The sequence below is a fragment of the Schistocerca americana genome, chromosome 7 (genome assembly GCF_021461395.2).
Source record: "Schistocerca americana isolate TAMUIC-IGC-003095 chromosome 7, iqSchAmer2.1, whole genome shotgun sequence".
Taxonomy (NCBI): Eukaryota; Metazoa; Arthropoda; class Insecta; order Orthoptera; family Acrididae; genus Schistocerca; species Schistocerca americana.
This window is the reverse complement of record NC_060125.1, coordinates 439,906,064-439,927,281: the sequence shown is the minus strand read 5'-3', so window position 1 is coordinate 439,927,281 and position 21,218 is coordinate 439,906,064. Positions and strand designations below refer to the sequence as shown.

General features: G+C 39.9%; 2 non-coding genes across 2 annotated transcripts; one reads left to right on the top strand and one right to left on the bottom strand.

Moving 5' to 3' along the window:
- Positions 1–18,029: 18,029 nt before the first annotated feature.
- Trnai-aau lies at positions 18,030–18,103 on the bottom strand. Its single transcript has one exon. It is a non-coding gene; the product is annotated as a tRNA-Ile (tRNA).
- Positions 18,104–18,547: 444 nt separating this feature from the next.
- Positions 18,548–18,621, top strand: Trnai-aau. The gene has a single exon. It is a non-coding gene; the product is annotated as a tRNA-Ile (tRNA).
- The last annotated feature ends 2,597 nt before the right edge of the window (positions 18,622–21,218 follow it).

Sequence of the window (21,218 nt, the reverse complement as noted above, 5' to 3'; positions counted from 1 at the left end):
ATGCCACTTCGGCGACTTGGGCGTCGATGGGGATGAAATTATGATGATTAGGACAACACCCAGTCCCTGAGCGGAGGAAATATCCGACCCGGCTGGGAATCGAACCCGGGCTGTTAGGATTGCCATTCTGTCGCGCTGACCACTCAGCTACCGGGGGCTGACTGAGATTTAAGTGACGTTTATGAAATACCTATATTACACATATCTGACATCTCTTACTCTTTAGCCTCCTCTACTGTTGTTATAAGCACCTCCTTCTTCCTTATTATATGTCCTATCCAGATTATTCGGCTTCTTTTTATTACACTCAGCAGTAGTCTCTGCTCTCCCACTTTTCTCAGTACCTCTTCATTCCCACTCCATCCATTCAACTCATTCTTCGCATCTTCTGCTCCATCCACATATCAAAACTCTCCAGCTTTGCTCTGTCGTTATTTTTCATTATCCACGCTTCAGCACCAAACAGGAGGGAACCACATATAGAACACTTCATCAACTTTTCCCTCAAAACTTTGTCCATATTGTTGCACAAAACTCTCTACTTTTCTTACCAACTGCCTGTTTCGCCATGTCTACCGCCTCTTTAATTTCTGTACTGTATCTGCATTAGCTTTCTATTCTCGTTACTGGGTATTTAAAGCTTTGCACGGGTTCTAACGTATCTTCACTCGGCATTATCTTTACCTTTTTTAATTCCGCTAAGAGCCGTTACGATCGTTTTCTTTGTACTGATTTTCATTACGTAGCTTCTTCCTTTAGCTTCAATGACCTCCACTATTTCCTCCAATTCTTTTTCATCCGTTGCTAGAGAGACCATTTCCTCTACAAACCTCAAAGACCACATGCTGCTTCTCTAAGTCCATCTTTGTACAAGATAGTTGAGGGACGTCCGCTGTTCAGTATGAACTGTAAAGTAAAAATCACCTCCGGCAGTCTATATTCTGAATGTAATTTATTTATGCGACCAGTTTCGGCCTTTCACTCCTCACTAACAGGCCGCTGTGTGCAGACGACGACTACAATGACAGTGTAAACTACATAACGGGTACCGTAAAATTTTAGAAATCAGTCGTATATTTTGGTAATATGCAGTAAACATTTAAGAAAAACTTAACTGTGTAAAGTGCGACATCGAAGTCAGTGATAAATTAAGGAATATAACGAGAACACTAATAAAACCGACAAACTGCAGGGACGGATTCCTGACTGGAAATGGAGTAAAAGTCCTATGAACCTGTGTCGTGAGTGTATCGTTCCCACGGTAGACGGCACTGGCGAATGAAAGTTCATCTGACCACGTGCCGTGTGTTCGTTGTGTGTAGCAGGCTATGAGATGGACACAGCGTATTGTAAGCAGGAGAATGGTTCGTTACTCACGTCGGGAACAAGCCGAGATGGTGTTTGTGTACGACCAAGCACATGGAAACGGTCGACAGGCATCACGACTGTACCAAAACAATTACCATCACAGATACCAACAAAATCATACAACATTTCAAGCCCTTTTCGGGCGTTTGTGAGATAATGAGTTCTCTCACGCAGATGAACGTGCAGGGAGGAGGCGGATTCTGTGTGCACCAGGTCTGGAGTACCAGTATTTTGAGATGAATGTAAGTACAAGCTCCAGCCAAGTGGCCTGCGAACACGGTGTAAGCCAATGTGCAATTACTTGTATCCTGCATGAAAGCCGCTGCGATCCGCGTCACCTGCAACGAGTGCAAGGATTATAAGCAGCGGATTTCCCTCTACGGGAAAGATGTTGCCGATGCATTTTGCACCAGACCATCACAATTACGGGACTTCAGTCATCAGTCCTCCTTACCGAGGAACCAAGCTTTACCAGAACTGACATCAAAAATGCATAATCGTCATTTGTGGACATCAGACATGGCACGTGGTTAGAGGAAGTGTCAATTGTCAGCACCATCTACTTTACAACGATGCATTTCCGTACAAATGTTCATAGGACCTTTCTTCCTACGTTTACAGTCAGGAATCCGTCCCAGCGGTTTGTCGGTTTTATCGATGTTCACCATGTATGTTTGCTGTGTGATAGTTACGTCAACCTACTAATCGAAGGTCAAAAATGTGGCGTCATAGTTATCTATGAATGACGTATAATTTTAGACCTCCGATTAGTAGGTTATCTAGTCATATTCGTACAGTGTGGAACTGTTTTCTCGTTTTATTCCTTAATTTATCATTGACTTTGATGTACAGTTTGGTTTTGTTAAATGTTTACTACGTATTACAATTGTATATACCCATATCTTAAAATTTACACTGTCCATTATTATGTATTTTACAGCTATTATTGTTGTCTTTACACGGGGGCCTGAAGATAACGGAGAGTATCGCCAAAACTGCTCGCATAAATATCGTTCATAATATAGTTGGCTGAAGGTGTTTCTAATTTTACATTTTACATTATTCTTTCTCTTGTACTCATCTCCATGTGAGCATTGTTCGATCATATTCTTCGAGTACGTATCAAAACAGTGAGAGACGGACGACAGGCTTGACTTAACCCCATTCCCCAATTCAGTGTAGTTTTCCTCTCTCATTCTTACTTGTGCTTTACGATCTAAATCTAATGCTTTTAGTAGCCACCTGATTTTACAGACCGCTTTTATTCATATTATTGTATTTGCCTGACATTCCATTAGATTTCTTCTTTCACAAATAAGTTTCACAATCATTTCGATTGAACAAAATGATAAACTGAGATTTCAATTTGAATCATAATATTTCCATAGTTTCCTCACTAACACTGCTCAGTATTATCAGCCCAACTCTAACACAGCTTAACTTCAACTGCACTCTCTACCAAAGATTAACATTGTCTACTCCCACAGTGCCCTCGCGCAGCTCAAAGATGTTAGCTAAACTTCTGTGATACAGATTACAACATCGTAGCTCGCTCACAATCGATTCGGATACCAAAATTGTACATGACACCTGTCAGGTGTAATACTCATCGAAAAAAGAAAAAGTTAAAGTAACATGAGTCCTGAAAGTTGAACATCCTATAATATGAACACTTCGTCATTCGAGGGTTAAAAGACGTCTGGCTGCAGATACTGGCATGGACGTTTTAATTGGGACTCAGTCAAAAATTTGTTTTGAGGTTATTTTGTATCACAAAACCTTCAGTAATCTTTTACGCCTGTCTTCCTCGCGTGCCCACCCCTATGGGACCAAGCCGTATCAGCACCTTAACAGCGTGATTTTTATGCAGAAACAACCGACTGAACTTACTCTTAAGACGACTCCTTTCTAAGAGAAGGGGAGGAATATAATTAGGTAGCCTAGAGCCTCGAACGATACTGTTCATCAGAAACGTAAGTTTATTTTTATAATTTGGCGCAGGTGAACCACAGCATCAAGGGGTCAAAGTAAAAGACTACCAGAAGAATTACATTAAATGGGGTCTTAGATTAGCGTATGACCGTAGATCCGACGGCGCTGACAGAACTATTGAATCAAGAATGGCAATCATTTGACTGTCGCAGCTTCAAGCAGCGATTTATAAACCAGAAAGTACACAAAATTACTGGAAATAAAGTGAGCATAATTTTATGTCAGTTTCCTCTGTAAAATAAACAGTTGACCACTGAATTAAAAACATAATACATTCATCAAATGTTATTACAGTCACTGTACCCTATAGAATTAACTTTACAAACAGCTTGAGCAATAATCAATCCTAAATGTGACAGCCCTTGTCTGTCGCAGCCATAAACACGGCAGACTAGAATGGATACAATTGCCGGCCGTGGTGGTCGAGCGGTTCTAGGCGCTACAGTCTGGAACCGCGCGACCGCTACGGTCGCAGGTTCGAATCCTGCCTCGGGCATGGATGTGTGTGATGTCTTTAGGTTAGTTAGGTTTAAGTAGTTCTAAGTTCTAGGGGACTGATGACCTCAGAAGTTAAGTCCCATAGCGCTCAGAGCCATTTGAACCATTTTTTTTATACAATTCAGAGAATGACAATTCCATTGCCATTAGTCTTAGTTCTTAAGAATATGAGGACACGTTGGGGATGTAGTCGTTTGTTTGTAAACCTTTACTCTCCGCCTCGGCCACGTCCGATACTTCAGTTCCCCAGAATGTGATTCTGAGTGGTGACTAGGATGTTACGGCAGTGGTAGCATATGGCAGATTTATACAGGCAGAGTAACAAAACAAGTTTTTTCAATGTGTCGTCCTTCTCCCCTCATTCAGTAACTGTTTAATATTCATTACATTCACTTTGGCAGAGTAAATCGACATTTTAAGGTGAAATAAAAAACTGTTTATGACTTGACGGTTACATCTTATATTATGATTCATTAAATCAAACTCAAAATTCGATTTAAGCCTGAATTAGCGACATACAAAACAGCAATTGAATTAGAGTTACGTCCTCATTACCATGTGAAACTGGTTTGACGCTCCAAGAACGACGTAGCAAGGTTGGTTAAAAGGATAGGAGCCAATCACACGCTGAAAAATATGCAGCTTACATGTGAAGTGAGGAGGAGTCGTTGTGCTTGTGTGAGACTGATATTAACTTGTAGATAACACTGATATCAGTGATATTTAATTTCGATAACTATTTTAGTGCTATAGTCTGCGTATGCTTGGACCACAGATACATATAGACAGAGCACGACCCAAACTCCGCCGGGTTGTAGATTGAAACCAACATCTAAGTCGCGTGATGGAGGACAAAAAGCAAAATTTTTCTCATTACGCACGAAGCGAAGTGGAGCCGATATTTACTGTTTTTTGTCATTTAAACCTGATATCAAGCACCGATTTTTACATGTGAACTACTTATTACGTTTCTATTGCACGTGTAGTAATACATTACACGTAATTAAACCGAAATTCCCTATATTAATGCAGTGCTTATTATTTATACATTTGGCCAGGTCAAAGGGTAACAAACAGCTGTAACACTGTATTGACAGCTCTGTCTTTTGACAGAGAACAGAATTACATTTAATCAGTGAATTCCTGTGTTTGTTGCACTGTGAGTCACCTAGTTCACTGACTCCACGTGAGTAGAAGACAAATTTCAGTTTGGTAAGAAGCATTTAGATTCCTGGCCATTTCTCTAAAAAAAGTGTGAAATGTTTTATTACGCTATTATAAGTAATTAGCTTAGCGCCCGTCGCTCACTGTATGGTCAGCATAGGTTTTTTCTTTAACCGAATTACGTTCTTCACAAACTGCAACACTATCTAAACTTTTCGCGCTAATTAAGGCCATAAAAGCATGGTTCTTTTCCAATTTATTCCTGACCAAAGAGAGGTTCTGGTAGCTGGAGTCCAATGTTTTTGATAGTCGTGCCGTTTGCGTTCTTATGTAAACACCCTATGTGATAAAAAGTGTCCGGACACCCACAAAAACCTACGTTTTTCATATTAGGCGCATTGTGCTGCCACCTACTGCCAGGTACTCCATACCCACCACCTCAGTAGTCATTAGACATCGTGAGAGAGCAGAATGGGGCGCTCCGCAGAACTCACTGACTTCGAATCTGGTCATGTGATTGTGTGTCACTTGTCATACGTCTGCACGTGAGACTTCCACACTCCTAAATATCCCTAGATCCACTGTTTCCGATGTGATAGTGAAGTAGAAACGTGATGCGACACATACACCACAAAATTGTACAGGCCGACCTCGTCTGTTGATTGACAGAGACCGCTAACAGTTGAAGAGGGTCGTAATGTGTGATAGGCAGACATCTATCCAGACCATCACGCAGGAATTCCAAACTGCAACAGGATGCACTGCAACTACTATGACAGTTACTCAGGAGGTGAGGAAACTTGGATTTCATGGTCGAGCAGCTGCTCGTAAGCCACACATCACGCCGGTAAGTGACAAACGACGCCTCACTTGGTGCAAGGAGCGTAAACATTGGACGACTGAACAGTGGGAAAACGTTGTGTGGAGTGACGAATCACGGTACACAATGTGGCGGTGCAATGGCAGGTAGTGGGTATGGCGAATGCCCCGTGAACGTCATCTGCCAGCGTGTGTAGCGCCAACAGTAAAATTCGGAGCAGTGGTGTTATGTTGTGGTCGCGTTTTTCATGGAAGGGGCTTGCACTCCTTGTTGTTTTGCATGGCACAATCACAGCACAGACCTACATTGATGTCTGAAGCACCTTCTTGCTTCCCACTGTTTAAGAGCAATTCAGGGATGGCGGTTGCATCTTTCAACACGATCGAGCACCTGTTCGTAATGCACGGCCGGTGGCGAAGCGGTTACACGACAATAACATCCCTGTAATGGACTGGCCTGCGCAGAGTCCTGACCTGAATTCTTTAGAACACTTTTCGGATGTTTGTAAGGCGGACTTCGTGCCAGGTCACATCGACCGATATCAATACCTGGCCTCAGTGCAGCACAACGTGAAGGATGGGCTGCCATACCCCAAGAAACCTTCCAGCGCCTGACTTAACGTATGCCTGTGAGAGTGGAAGCTGTCATCAAGGTTACGGTTGGGCGAACACCATATTGAATTCCAGCATTATCGATGGAGGGCGCCACGAGCTTGATAGTGATTTTCAGCCACGTGTCCAGATACTTTTGTTCACATAGTGTATTTGGTTGCCGTTGGTGGGGAGGCTTGCGTGCCTCAGCGATACAGATAGCCGAACCGTAGGTGCAACCACAACGGAGGGGTATCTGTTGAGAGGCCAGACAAACGTGTGGTTCCTGAAGAGGGGCAGCAGCCTTTTCAGTAGTTGCAAGGGCAACAGTCTGGATGATTGACTGATCTGGCCTTGTAACAATAACCAAAACGGCCTTGCTGTGCTGGTACTGCGAACGGCTGAAAGCAAGGGGAAACTACAGCCGTAATTTTTCCCGAGGGCATGCAGCTTTACTGTATGATTACATGATGATGGCGTCCTCTTGGGTAAAATATTCCGGAGGTAAAATAGTCCCCCATTCGGATCTCCGGGCGGGGACTACTCAAGAGGATGTCGTTATCAGGAGAAAGAAAACTGGCGTTCTACGGATCGGAGCGTGGAATGTCAGATCCCTTAATCGGGCAGGTAGGTTAGAAAATTTAAAAAGGGAAATGGATAGGTTGAAGTTAGATATAGTGGGAATTAGTGAAGTTCGGTGGCAGGAGGAACAAGACTTCTGGTCAGGTGACTACAGGGTTATAAACACAAAATCAAATAGGGGTAATGCAGGAGTAGGTTTAATAATGAATAGGAAAATAGGAATGCGGGTAAGCTACTACAAACAGCATAGTGAACGCATTATTGTGGCCAAGATAGATACGAAGCCCACGCCTACTACAGTAGTACAAGTTTATATGCCAACTAGCTCTGCAGATGACGAAGAAATTGAAGAAATGTATGATGAAATAAAAGAAATTATTCAGATAGTGAAGGGAGACGAAAATTTAATAGTCATGGGTGACTGGAATTCGAGTGTAGGAAAAGGGAGAGAAGGAAACGTAGTAGGTGAATATGGATTGGGGGACAGAAATGAAAGAGGAAGCCGCCTGGTCGAATTTTGCACAGAGCACAACATAATCATAACTAACACTTGGTTTAAGAATCATGAAAGAAGGTTGTATACATGGAAGAACCCTGGAGATACTAAAAGGTATCAGATAGATTATATAATGGTAAGACAGAGATTTAGGAACCAGGTTTTAAATTGTAAGACATTTCCAGGGGCAGATGTGGACTCTGACCACAATCTATTGGTTATGACCTGTAGATTAAAACTGAAGAAACTGCAAAAAGGTGGGAATTTAAGGAGATGGGACCTGGATAAACTAAAAGAACCAGAGGTTGTACAGAGATTCAGGGAGAGCATAAGAGAGCAATTGACAGGAATGGGGGAAATAAATACAGTAGAAGAAGAATGGGTAGCTTTGAGGGATGAAGTAGTGAAGGCAGCAGAGGATCAAGTAGGTAAAAAGACTAGGGCTAGTAGAAATCCTTGGGTAACAGAAGAAATATTGAATTTAATTGATGAAAGGAGAAAATATAAAAATGCAGTAAATGAAACAGGCAAAAAGGAATACAAACGTCTCAAAAATGAGATCGACAGGAAGTGCAAAATGGCTAAGCAGGGATGGCTAGAGGACAAATGTAAGGATGTAGAGGCCTATCTCACTAGGGGTAAGATAGATACCGCCTACAGGAAAATTAAAGAGACCTTTGGAGATAAGAGAACGACTTGTATGAATATCAAGAGCTCAGATGGAAACCCAGTTCTAAGCAAAGAAGGGAAAGCAGAAAGGTGGAAGGAGTATATAGAGGGTCTATACAAGGGCGATGTACTTGAGGACAATATTATGGAAATGGAAGAGGATGTAGATGAAGATGAAATGGGAGATATGATACTGCGTGAAGAGTTTGACAGAGCACTGAAAGACCTGAGTCGAAACAAGGCCCCCGGAGTAGACAATATTCCATTGGAACTACTGACGGCCGTGGGAGAGCCAGTCCTGACAAAACTCTACCATCTGGTGAGCAAGATGTATGAAACAGGCGAAATACCCTCAGACTTCAAGAAGAATATAATAATTCCAATCCCAAAGAAAGCAGGTGTTGACAGATGTGAAAATTACCGAACTATCAGCTTAATAAGTCACAGCTGCAAAATACTAACACGAATTCTTTACAGACGAATGGAAAAACTAGTAGAAGCCAACCTCGGGGAAGATCAGTTTGGATTCCGTAGAAACACTGGAACACGTGAGGCAATACTGACCTTACGACTTATCTTAGAAGAAAGATTAAGGAAAGGCAAACCTACGTTTCTAGCATTTGTAGACTTAGAGAAAGCTTTTGACAATGTTGACTGGAATACTCTCTTTTAAATTCTAAAGGTGGCAGGGGTAAAATACAGGGAGCGAAAGGCTATTTACAATTTGTACAGAAACCAGATGGCAGTTATAAGAGTCGAGGGACATGAAAGGGAAGCAGTGGTTGGGAAGGGAGTAAGACAGGGTTGTAGCCTCTCCCCGATGTTGTTCAATCTGTATATTGAGCAAGCAGTAAAGGAAACAAAAGAAAAATTCGGAGTAGGTATTAAAATTCATGGAGAAGAAATAAAAACTTTGAGGTTCGCCGATGACATTGTAATTCTGTCAGAGACAGCAAAGGACTTGGAAGAGCAGTTGAATGGAATGGACAGTGTCTTCAAAGGAGGATATAAGATGAACATCAACAAAAGCAAAACAAGGATAATGGAATGTAGTCTAATCAAGTCGGGTGATGCTGAGGGAATTAGATTAGGAAATGAGGCACTTAAAGTAGTAAAGGAGTTTTGCTATTTGGGGAGCAAAATAACTGATGATGGTCGAAGTAGAGAGGATATAAAATGTAGGCTGGCAATGGCAAGGAAAGCGTTTCTGAAGAAGAGAAATTTGTTGACATCGAGTATAGATTTAAGTGTCAGGAAGTCATTTCTGAAAGTATTCGTATGGAGTGTAGCCATGTATGGAAGTGAAACATGGACGATAAATAGTTTGGACAAGAAGAGAATAGAAGCTTTCGAAATGTGGTGCTACAGAAGAATGCTGAAGATTAGATGGGTAGATCACATAACTAATGAGGAAGTATTGAATAGGATTGGGGAGAAGAGAAGTTTGTGGCACAACTTGACCAGAAGAAGGGATCGGTTGGTAGGACATGTTCTGAGGCATCAAGGGATCACCAATTTAGTATTGGAGGGCAGTGTGGAGGGTAAAAATCGTAGAGGGAGACCAAGAGATGAATACACTAAGCAGATTCAGAAGGATGTAGGTTGCAGTAGGTACTGGGAGATGAAAAAGCTTGCACAGGATAGAGTAGCATGGAGAGCTGCATCAAACCAGTCTCAGGACTGAAGACCACAACAACAACAACAACAGTGTATTTCCATAGAAACTTTCATCCTTTCACACACATTTCTTTATATCTAACCGGGAACTGAAATACTAGTTTTAATAGATTTACATTTAAAATTTTGTAACGAAATATTTTCATAAAACTAGGGGTTGAATTTCCAAAAATTATTTTTTAATTTCTAGTCGAGAAGTCAAATACCGATTTTCATAAATACAGCTTTAAAAATGGTTTAGTAGTTCTTTAATTATAATTTATTTTCAAAAAGACTTTCATCTGCTATTTTATCTACTTAGTGGTTGAACTTCCAAAAATGCTAAACACGTATTTTTTTAATTTCTGGCTGAGAAACCAAGTATCAGATTATCTTAGTGCTAGCTTCAGAACTCGCTTAATAGCGACATACTTTCAAAAAGACTTTCATTCCGTATTTCATCCCCTTAATAGAGGAATTTCGAACAATCCTTTCTTAAACTATGCCCACAATATAAGGTCCAAACCCTCTTAAAATTTCAAGTATCTATCCTTAGCGATTTTAAGTGGGCGATAATAAGCCAGTGAATCAGTCTGGCCCTGTTTCACTTCCTTAGAGACTGAATTTCCAAAAAAAAAAAAAAAAAAAAAAAAACGTGATACACGTATTCCTTCATTTCTAACTGAGAAGCCGAACACAAGTTTTCCTAAATTTAGCTTTAAAAATTCTTTCGTAATGAATTTTTTTCATAAAACGTTTCATCCGCTATTACCCCTCCTTATTGCTTGAATTTCCTAAAAGAATGACATGCATACTTTTTATTTCGAACAGAGGAGTCAAATGCACCCTTTTTTCACCCCTGTCGTGGTTGAATTTTTAACAACACTGAAAAAGGTTTTTTCTTTTACCAATACCAATGTTGAAAGATGTAGCTTTAAAAATAATTTAGTAGTGCTTTAATAACGATATGTTTTCAGAGAAGAACTTCCACCCACTTCTTCATCCCTGTAGGGGCTAAATTTCCAAAAATTCTGAAATACGTGTTTCTTTATTTCTGACCGAGAAACTAAACACTAATTTTTATAGGCCTGGTTACAAAATTGCTTTAATAGCGACATATTTCTGAAGACGGTGATGAGTCTGAGTGAGTGAGCGAGCGAGTGAGTGAGGCCGTTGGGACTTTGCCTTTATATGCAGAGATTACACCCGTTTCTATCCATAGTGTCCGGCTTTTAGACAAAATAAACGTTTGTGTTTCATGATTTTGTCTTAATCCATTACAGATACCTAAAGATTATCAAGGTAAGAAGCATAATACATTAGAAAACATTGATTATGAACAGGATCCGCCCGGATAGCCGTGTGGGCTAAACCACCGCCTCCGGGATGGAGAGGTGCGCCAGGATCGAATCTTCCCCGGCGAATTAAGCCTGGGGTCACTGTGCCAACCAGCCAGAATGTGGTTTTTAGGCAGTTTCCCACACCCCACATGGCGAACACCGGACTGGTAGCGAAGTCCAGCCTCGGTTACACGATTCGCAAAAATTTAGGAACCTTTCGACTACTGCCACTTGAATGACAGTTGGGGTGCACACATTCCGTTCTAGGGGCAGGGGTGATGATAGGAGGGCACCAGGCCACCCCTTAGATTAAAATGCCAACCTTGTTACTAATAATGCCGATATTAGACGTGGGACAAAGGCACAAGAGGAAAAATAACTTGATTATGAAGAAAACTCTTGTAATGAGTTAGATATTGACACTCTGCCGTATCATTATTCATAGAGTTGTAGATCTGAGGACCAACATATTGTTAAAAGACAGATGTATAATGACACTTGTCACTCAGTTCGTAATTTGTAGACACTAATAAATACTGTCAAATAGAAGACCATCCTCATCTGCTCGGTAACGATATCACATCTTAGCTTCAGCCTGTAAATTCAATGACTTACTCTCGAAAAATGTGTACGCAAATTTTCTAACGCCTTTACCTATGGAACGAAATATCACCTTTTGATTAATCCAAATGCTGCTGTCGTCATGTGCGGTCTACATCGTCTACGGTCTAATTGTTTATTCATGGAAATATATGAAATTTACAGACGTATTACCCAATGCTTTTCATTTCATGTATTCATTGACATAATGAGAATGAAACAACATCAAAAGCTGCAGGGAATTCTAGGACCTAATCTTGCGAGGAGACAACGAGCTTAAAGATTTAAAGAAAAGAAAAGATTTTTCCGTGAAATTCGTCTATTGTCGGTCTACGCATTTCCATTATGAGAGCTCAAAGTTCTTGCCAGTTAACTCTAGGAAGAGCGAAGGGGCAGGCACATTTAATTCCTCCCTCTTTTTTTGGTTGGCAGCACTGGCGTAGATCACACATGCTTGAATATCAAGCTCGTGAAGGTAAGTGATTAATTCTTTAAAAACTGTCAATTAAGTTAATATCACGTCATAACGACGTTAGACTGTGTTTTATATTACCTATTGAAAGTTTCACTCGTTTCAAAGTATTTGTCGAAGGAAAAAAAAAAAAAACCTCACAGCCAGTTTCCGCGTACTTTAGATGTACGTTTACATACAAATGTAAGAGATTTATTTAAGTATTAAGTGAACAATTTAGGTCGTTTTCATTACACATATATTTATTAGTGCCGTATCTACTCGGGGAATTAAAGGTCTTAAGTTCTATCTTTTATTTCCTTTCAAAACGCGTAAAGTACGTATCGCGCATACGCGATCTTAGGCTTAATTTTTCGGGTATACAAGTTTTGATTTTTAACGTTAGTTTAACTGTATTACGTTACTATATTAATAGTACACACTTATATTAGTGTTTCACATAATTTAGTGACTCCCGTGATCTGTTATCAATGGAATATTACTGTTATTGCTTAGAATAATATTTTGTAAAAATATTGTAAACAACCACAAGCGAGAAGTGTTTGAGCTACCGTAGGAAAGTCGTTTCTGGAGTTCTGTGCAGCTGTTGTGGCAGATGGTTACAGTGGGGTTTATGTAGTGGCATGGGAAACGGGGACGTAAGTGGGTCTCTTCCATGGTATTAGAGATTATTTTCAAGGGATAGGAAAACAGCGGAACAGGAAAGGAAGATAAGAGCCCTTCAGGCTGAACTGGATAGTGATAGGGAGGAACTGATGAGGTTAAGGGGGGAGAAGGGTGAAGACAGGTGGAAAGTGGTAGCAAGGAACAGGGGCCACAGAAATAGAACAGTGTCTGACAGTTGCATCATTGCCACAAACAACAGAATAGCCTTGCTACCTCATTCAACTAAGGAAGAGGCTCAAGTAGATGTAGGTGTAGTCAGCATTCAACAGACTTTCGCTAGGAAACCAACTATTGCAAAAAAGTAGAAAGTAGGGGAAAAGTTCTGTTGTAATGTAGTGGCCATGGAAGAGGCGTGGGCCAGATCTTGCAGGCAAAATTAGGTGACAGGCACCAGATCACAAGTATTTTCAAGCCCAGTGCATGTCTTAGCCAAGTGATAGAGGTTGTAGGATCATTGTGCAAGTGTTTTACAAAGCGGGATCATGTTGTGGTAGTGGGTGGAGAGGGAAACAGTGTTGCTAGGGATCAGGGCTACAATATTGAGTGTGACCTGGTAAAAATAGCATCTGCAACGAACCATATAAATGTTGGCTTGCTTCCTGCTTGCATGCAGTATGATCAGCCCTAATTGAACAGTTCTGTCAGGAGAGTCAACATGGAGGTGCTTCAGGTGGCTACTTTGTCTGGCATAGGTTTGGTTCCTGTTGATGGTATTGGTTGGTGGCACTTCACAAGACATGTCCTGCGTATCAATAGGAAAGGGTGGGGTAAACTGGCCGGGATGGGGGGGGGGGGGGGGCACTGAAACTCATGGGAGTACTTTTTAGGCTAAGATCAGTGTCCAATCACCCTAGATTGATTGAAATTAAGTTTAATGAGAAGTTCAGGCAGGCAGATCCTATAGAAGTTGAAATATCACAAGATTCTTATAACAGTACAGTGAAAAATAATGTTAGTATGTCACAAGACTCACATACAAGCACAGTGAAAAATGTTAGTATATTGCTTCAGACTATAACAGGTTTAAAAAACAAAGTAGATGACTTCTTGTTTGTTTAGAAGATTTAGAAACTGAGGGTGAAATACATGTATTGTGCCTGTCTGTATATCGTATAGTCACAGGATGGAAATGGTAAATGTAGGTGGATATAAGCTTTCAGCACAAACAAGTAGAGACACTACGGAGAGAGGAGGCGTTGCCATATATGTTAAAATCTGTCATAGCGTGAAAAATTTGGAAACTAAAAATTTTGCATAGAGCAACATATAGAAGCATGTGCGTGTAAGCTTAAACTAAATAATGGCACTTTTATAATTACAGCCATGTATAGGTCCCAATTGGGAAATATTGAACTATTTTTGAAAAACTTCGATTCTTTGTTGTGCTATCTGTCAGACAGAGGAAAGCAAATTATTGTTTGTGTGGATTTCAATGTAGATTTTCTGTAAGAGTCCGATAGGAAGCTTGACCTTGAACTATTACTTGGTTCTTTCAATTTGATGTTAGTTATTGATTTTCCTACGTGGATGGTGCAGGAAAGCAGCACACTGATAGATAATGTTTCCATAGCTCAAGATAAATGTGATAAAATAAAAACTTTTCCTGTTAAGAATGGTCTTTCTGATCATGATGCACAACTAGTCACAGTATATGATATAGCTCCATACAGTAATGCAAAACAGTCTTCCAAAGTACTGCATTCAATTAATGATTTAACAATTCAAAGTGTTACGGAAAATTTGCAACAGTTAGACTGGGACGAGGTGTACGGGGGAAATGATGCTAATTCAAAATTTGACGTATTTCATGATACCTTTGTGAGTTTATTTGAAAACAGTTTCCCTAAGAAAACAGTGAAATATAATTTTAAGAAACCATGTAAAAGGCCATGGCTCACTAAAGGGATAAAAATATCTTGTAAACGGAAAAGGGAAATGTATCCTATAGCTATGAGGAGTAATGATCCCGAAACAACGAAACATTATAAAAACTACTGCACTGTATTAAGAAAAGTTATTAAAAAGTCCAGAAGTATGTGCATTAAGTCTGAGATTAGCACATCTGATAGTAAAATTAAAACAATTTGTAATATTGAGGATAGGGAAACAGGGCAAGCGAGAGCACAGGAAGACTGTATTTGTATCAAACACAATGAAAAGTTTGTTAACAAGAAGTCCGAAGTAGAAAACAAAGTTTGGACAGGAAGAGAATAGAAGCTTTCGAAATGTGGTGCTACAGAAGAATGCTGAAGATTAGATGGGTAGATCACATAACTAACGAGGAGGTATTGAATAGAATTGGGGAGAAGAGGAGTTTGTGGCACAACTTGACGAGAAGAAGGAACAGGTTGGTAGGACATGTTCTGTGGCACCAAGGGATCACAAATTTAGCATTGGAGGGCAGCGTGGAGGGTAAAAATCGTAGAGGGAGACCAAGAGATGAATACACTAAGCAGATTCAGAAGGATGTAGGTTGCAGTAGGTACTGGGAGATGAAGAAACTTGCACAGGATAGGGTAGCATGGGGAGCTGCATAAAACCAGTCTCAGGACTGAAGACCACAACAACAACATATGGAAGAGGCAGTACTATACAATTTGATAAAATTGAAATCCAACCCAACTCTCCTATTGAAACTGGGAAAATGATAAATTCACTCAAAAGTAAAAGCTCACATGCAACTGATGGCATTTCCAACAGAGTACTAAAAGCTTGTTCCCAAAAAATAAATAGAATTCTCAGCCACATGTGTAGTAGCTCACTGAAACAGGGCAGTCTTCTAGATAGACTGAAATACACTATTGTTAAAGCATTGCCTAAAAAAGAGTTTGTTGCTAACCACTACCGCCCAATCTCACTTCTGACAGCTTTCTCCAAAATTCTTGAAAAAAAGTAATGTATTCAAGAGTGGCATCATATATTTCTAAAAATGAAGTACTAACAAAATGTCGGTTTGGTTTTCAGAAAGGCTTTTCAGCAGAAAATGCTATATATGCTTTCACTGATCAAATATTAAATGCAATAAATAACTGAACATCGCCCATCACCTCTCAAAGGCTTCTGATTGTGTGAATCATGAAATTCTGCTAGATAAGCTTAAGGATTGCATGGAGAGCTGCATCAAACCAGTCTCAGGACTGAAGACCACAACAACAAGCTTAAGGATTGTGGTATGAGTGGGACAGTGCACAAATGGTTTAATTCATACTTAAGTGGAAGATTGCAGAAGGTTGAAATTAACAGTACAGATAGTCTGCAAAAATCAGCAGAGTCCTTGAACTGGGGAAGCATCAGGAATGGTGTCCCACAGGCTTCATCTTGGGTCCCTTATTCTTCTTAATATATATTAAAGACTTGGCACTCTACATTCATGAAGATGCAAAGCTAGTTCTTTTTGCCGATGATACAATTATAGTAATCACACCCAACAAGCAAGAATCAGCTAAGGAAATTGTAAATAATGTTTTTCAAAAAATTATTAAGTGGTTCTCTGCAAATGGACTCTCACTAAATTTTGAGAAAACACAGTTTATACCATTCTGTACAGTAAATGGCATAACACCATTGTTAAATATAGACTATGAACAGAAGTCTGTTGCTAAGGCAGAATACTCAAAATTTCTGGATGTGTGCATTGATGAGAAATTGAATCGGAAGATACACATTGATGATCTGTTGAAACGGTTAGCTTCAGCTACTTATGCTATTAGGGTTATTGCAAATTTTGGTGATAAACATATTAGTAAATTAGCCTATTATGCCTATTTTCATTCACTGTTTTCATATGGCGGCATATTTTGGGGCAATTTGTCATTAATAGAGAAAATATTCATTGCACAAAAGGGTGTAATCAGAATAATAGCTGGAGCCCACGCAAGATCATCTTGCAGACATTTGTTTAAGGAACTCGGGATATTCACAGTACCTTCGCAATACACACATTCTCTTATGAAATTTGTCATTAATAACCCATCCCAATTCAAAAATAACAGCGAAGTGCATAGCTACAACACTGTAAGAAAGGATGATCTTCACTACTCTGGATCAAATCTCACTTTGGCACAGAAAGGGGTGAATTATGCTGCCACAAAAATCTTGTCATTTGCCAAATAGTATTAAAAGTCTGACAGATAGCCAAAAACATTTAAAAGCAAATTAAAAGAATTTTGTGAATGACAGCTCCTTCTACTGAATAGATGAATTCTTAGATATGAAGTAGTAACTGTACAAAAAATAATTAAATAATTAATTTTTGTAAAGAAAACGTACGTTAAAGTGACACGTTCTACATCCTTACGAAATGTCGTATTCATGATCTATGGAACAACGATTAATGTATGTATGTATGTATGTATGTATGTATCTCTTACTGCATGTTCGCTTCAATTTTTGAAATTTAATTCAGCTGAGTTTCGAAGGCGACCAAGGTAAAGCATAGCCTGTAAAGATTAGCCGCAGATCCTCAATTCGCACTGCTGCAGAGGTAAGTGCTGCTTGCCCAATCTGAGGAATTGTAGTGACCCATCGCCATCTTCATGTCTCAAACCACCGACGTCTTTGCATCGCCACCAGCTTGGGTAGCCACCCATAGCACCATATCAACCAGCCTAATTGAACCAATCTCTTTTATTTATTGAGTTGTACCTCTTCCATCAGTGATCTTGACCTAGTTTGGAATATTCAGGACCATAAACTACGCATCACTTCGGTTGCATTCTCTTAAATTTCACTCCACCCATTTAAACACATTTTGGTCCAAACTATGTATGCGACCTACTTAATTTTTAGATGTGATACGTCAGGAAGTTTTGACACTCTTAACACATATATATTGTTTGTTAACATCGTTATTTTCATCATCTGTCGTAGGTCAATATACAGCGATAGCTTCGCTTCCACAGAATACTTGCGTATCGTCAGGCAGTTGACTTTGTTGATCCGTATTTTACTATCAAGTTGCCCTCAAGGAATCCCATCAGAGTTCATATTATCAGCTCCTGTTTCTGTTCTTTCATCACGCTGTTTAGCGTCCGTAAACCTCAAACACACACACCTGTTCTTTCATATCTCTGTTCGTTTTGCCTAGTTAGACAGGAATACTCTAGGCAAAAATAACTGGCCCGTGGGGGGATCGAACCCACGACCTTCGCGTTATTAGCACGACGCTCTAACCAACTGAGCTAACGGGCCTCGCCGATCGGTGGTAATCCAACAAGGTATATTAACATCCTGTAAAATTATAACACATCGTTGCGTCTGATAACGAAATACACGTCGGTCGAATGATTTGCTTTGTAGATTCCAAAGTTAGATACGGCAACTAGTCTTCTAAAAATATAGTCTAATAATTTTGTAATTACAAGAGCAAAAGAAAAACAGGAATCATAAAACAACACTCAGCTTCAGCGCAATCATTTCTTCCGATAAGATGGACTACAGTCCAGCGCGGTGCATCAGGTAGAAGTAGGTCAAGATATAAAGAAGCGCAAGATGGGGTTGCATACCATTTAGGGGTCTTCAAGTACGCGCGAAACTAAAATCAATCCGCTTCTCATTTGGCTGTCGTCATTTCATCCTTTAGTTAGGAATTTAGCGACGGTGAAAATTTTTTCGTAATTCTGTAACTTTCGCATCGGCCCGTTAGCTCAGTTGGTTAGAGCGTCGTGCTAATAACGCGAGGGTCGTGGGTTCGATCTCCCCACGGGCCAATGTTTTTTCCTTACTGGTATTTTCAGCACCTAGGAATGCGTAACCGTTCTTTGGTATGGAATTTCAGTAACAGCTGCAACTGTCATCTAGATTACACCAACTAGTTGCATTATAAAATTGGTGACATGCTCTTGAAGCTGCTAAATACTGTGCACATCAAAGTGAAACATTTTGCCAAAGATAAATCTGTATCACTTTTTCTGAAAACAAAACGCACATGTTTCCTTGCGATATGTGGACGCTAATCCCAAGATTTCTTGAGTTTCGACTGACAAAATTGTAACGGAGGTTAGTTACTGCCAAATAACCCTTGGTCGACTCCAGCGACGTGAAGCAATGTGTCCTTTCTGACTCGTCCTCAGTTCAAGTAGATGTGTCTCCCGCCTCGTCGAGTACCTATTGTTCTGACGCACAGAAAGCCCATATCTAAGACGAAAAGCTTACATGACTGAGTACTTCAGCAAATGTTCTTGAATGTCTCAGCAGATGTACAAACGAAAGGGTCGACGACATTAGCTGGGAACAGAGTGTGCACGTACTGAATCGATAAGAACCATTACACATGTACTGCAACTTCAGTAAATACTTAACCGTTCTTTGGCATGGAATTTCTGTAACCGTTAGGTCATTGGAAAAATTTCAAAGAACAATTAGACAGCCCTTAAAACGCGCATCATTTGTTTGTATCGCCTCAACTTATTATCTATCTATATGTGGTAGAAGAATGAAATTAAGTTGCTTATATACTTTTCTTATATTTTTGTGTTAAAATATTGTAGATATGTGACATCTGATGGTCGAGAAAAGCTGTGTCCTGTCAAGTCTGCTGAATTGCGGCGTGTGGCAAAGATAACTACTACTATGCATCTGGCCACTACGAACGCTTGCCGGCGACTGCAAAGAAGAAGCACTTATTGTTAAAGAGAGAATTAGCATTATATGTTTGTTCGCAGCGAATGGTTCTCGGCTTGTCCCTTTAGAATATCAGTAGTGGTATCGGAGTATTGTTAGAGTAGCGCCTCGAGAGAGATTATCTCGAGTGTGATAAGATCGGCTCTCACGTACGATACGTGAATTAGTCTACAATGGGGATAGAACTCAAATGTTTAAAGCAGTTCTAAGTTGTTTAGAAAGTTATTTTGAAAAGATGATCGGCCTGTGTAGAAAACGATTACGTCGCCGATTTTGGTAGAGTGTAGACTCTCCTGGTATAGGAAAAGCTCCGATTTATTTAATTGTGAGATGAGTTTCTCCTAGTTGTGATTAATAATGCATTGTGCTGCTTCATAGCCACGCGATGGTGGGTGAACCGTATTTCACTATTTTTGTGAGGTTTTCCGTTGGATGGTATATGTGAAGAGACGTGTTCACGCGATGTCGTTTCGTTATTTTGTGGTTGGGGATTAAAGCACGTACTGGGGAATAGTAGCATTACATTGTATTATTGTGGTTGTATAGGCGTATGCAAGCACTAAGGAGTAGTGAGTTACTGACATTTGGTTAGGATTTATCGTGTGGCTTCGGCGCGATCGCCGCAATGTAGTAAATTCCGGAAATATGATTGGATGCACTGAATGTGTAGTCTCTATTAAAAAGAGTGGTCGTCCTACGTAATACGTAGTTATTTGTTGAGAAACAATCGGAAGTTTATCGAGAATGTGATAGCTTTTCCCTTTGGCCCTAAACGACAAATCAAGAACCATTTAAAAGAGAACACGCTAATGCTGTCTGAAAGAGATCGTCGAGTGCTGTGTTCCTGATTTTAAAAATTAGTTGATCGCGGAAGTCAAACGCCTGAAGTGGTTGGACTTTGATTATTTGAAGACCATATAGCTGGAAAAGAGCTGTGATAGGTTTTTATTTTGTTATTTTGAATGTATAACCAGCACTCGTAAAACAAAACACTGGCTTATACTTCTAGTTGATTTAACTGCAAGAAATAGAGAAAACGGTTTTAAACTGAAAGTCAGTGCCGACTTGCCCTTTATCCCCAAACTATTACAAAAAATAATCAAAGGCTTATTTCAAAGCAGACTAATATCTTGAATACATCTTTTCGGAATAAAGTAAATAAAAGAATGGAATACTGGCAAAAGCAAAGTTCAAAGAAGTTAAAGAGAAGGAATAATATTTTTCGGTGAACGACTTGCAACGAAAAGAGAGGTAATTAATCTTTCGACAGGGAAAGAAACTGGCGTGTTATTGAAAAGTGATTAATTATAAATGAAAAGTTGATCTATTTAATTCCGAAAGGTTGAGATTAACGAAATAGTTTATTGTGATAGAATTTCAAACGAGTCAAGCATATTGTTACACCAAAGCGCCACTTACAGAGGTTATCGTTGATTGACAAGGAGACTTAGAGGATATAAAATTATAACTGACTTGTGAACGTATTCTCCGATTTACATAAAAATTTGTAACGTTCAGAGTGAGTGAGTGTATATACGATTATTCGTTGTAGCTTTAAAAGAGGAGCAAGTATTAGAGGCACATGACAAGAAAATATGACGTATCCATCAGTTATATACGAAAGCTATCGTTTCTGGCACCTAGGTCGTTGAGAAAGTTTAGTTGTGTTGTGTCCGCAGCTTGT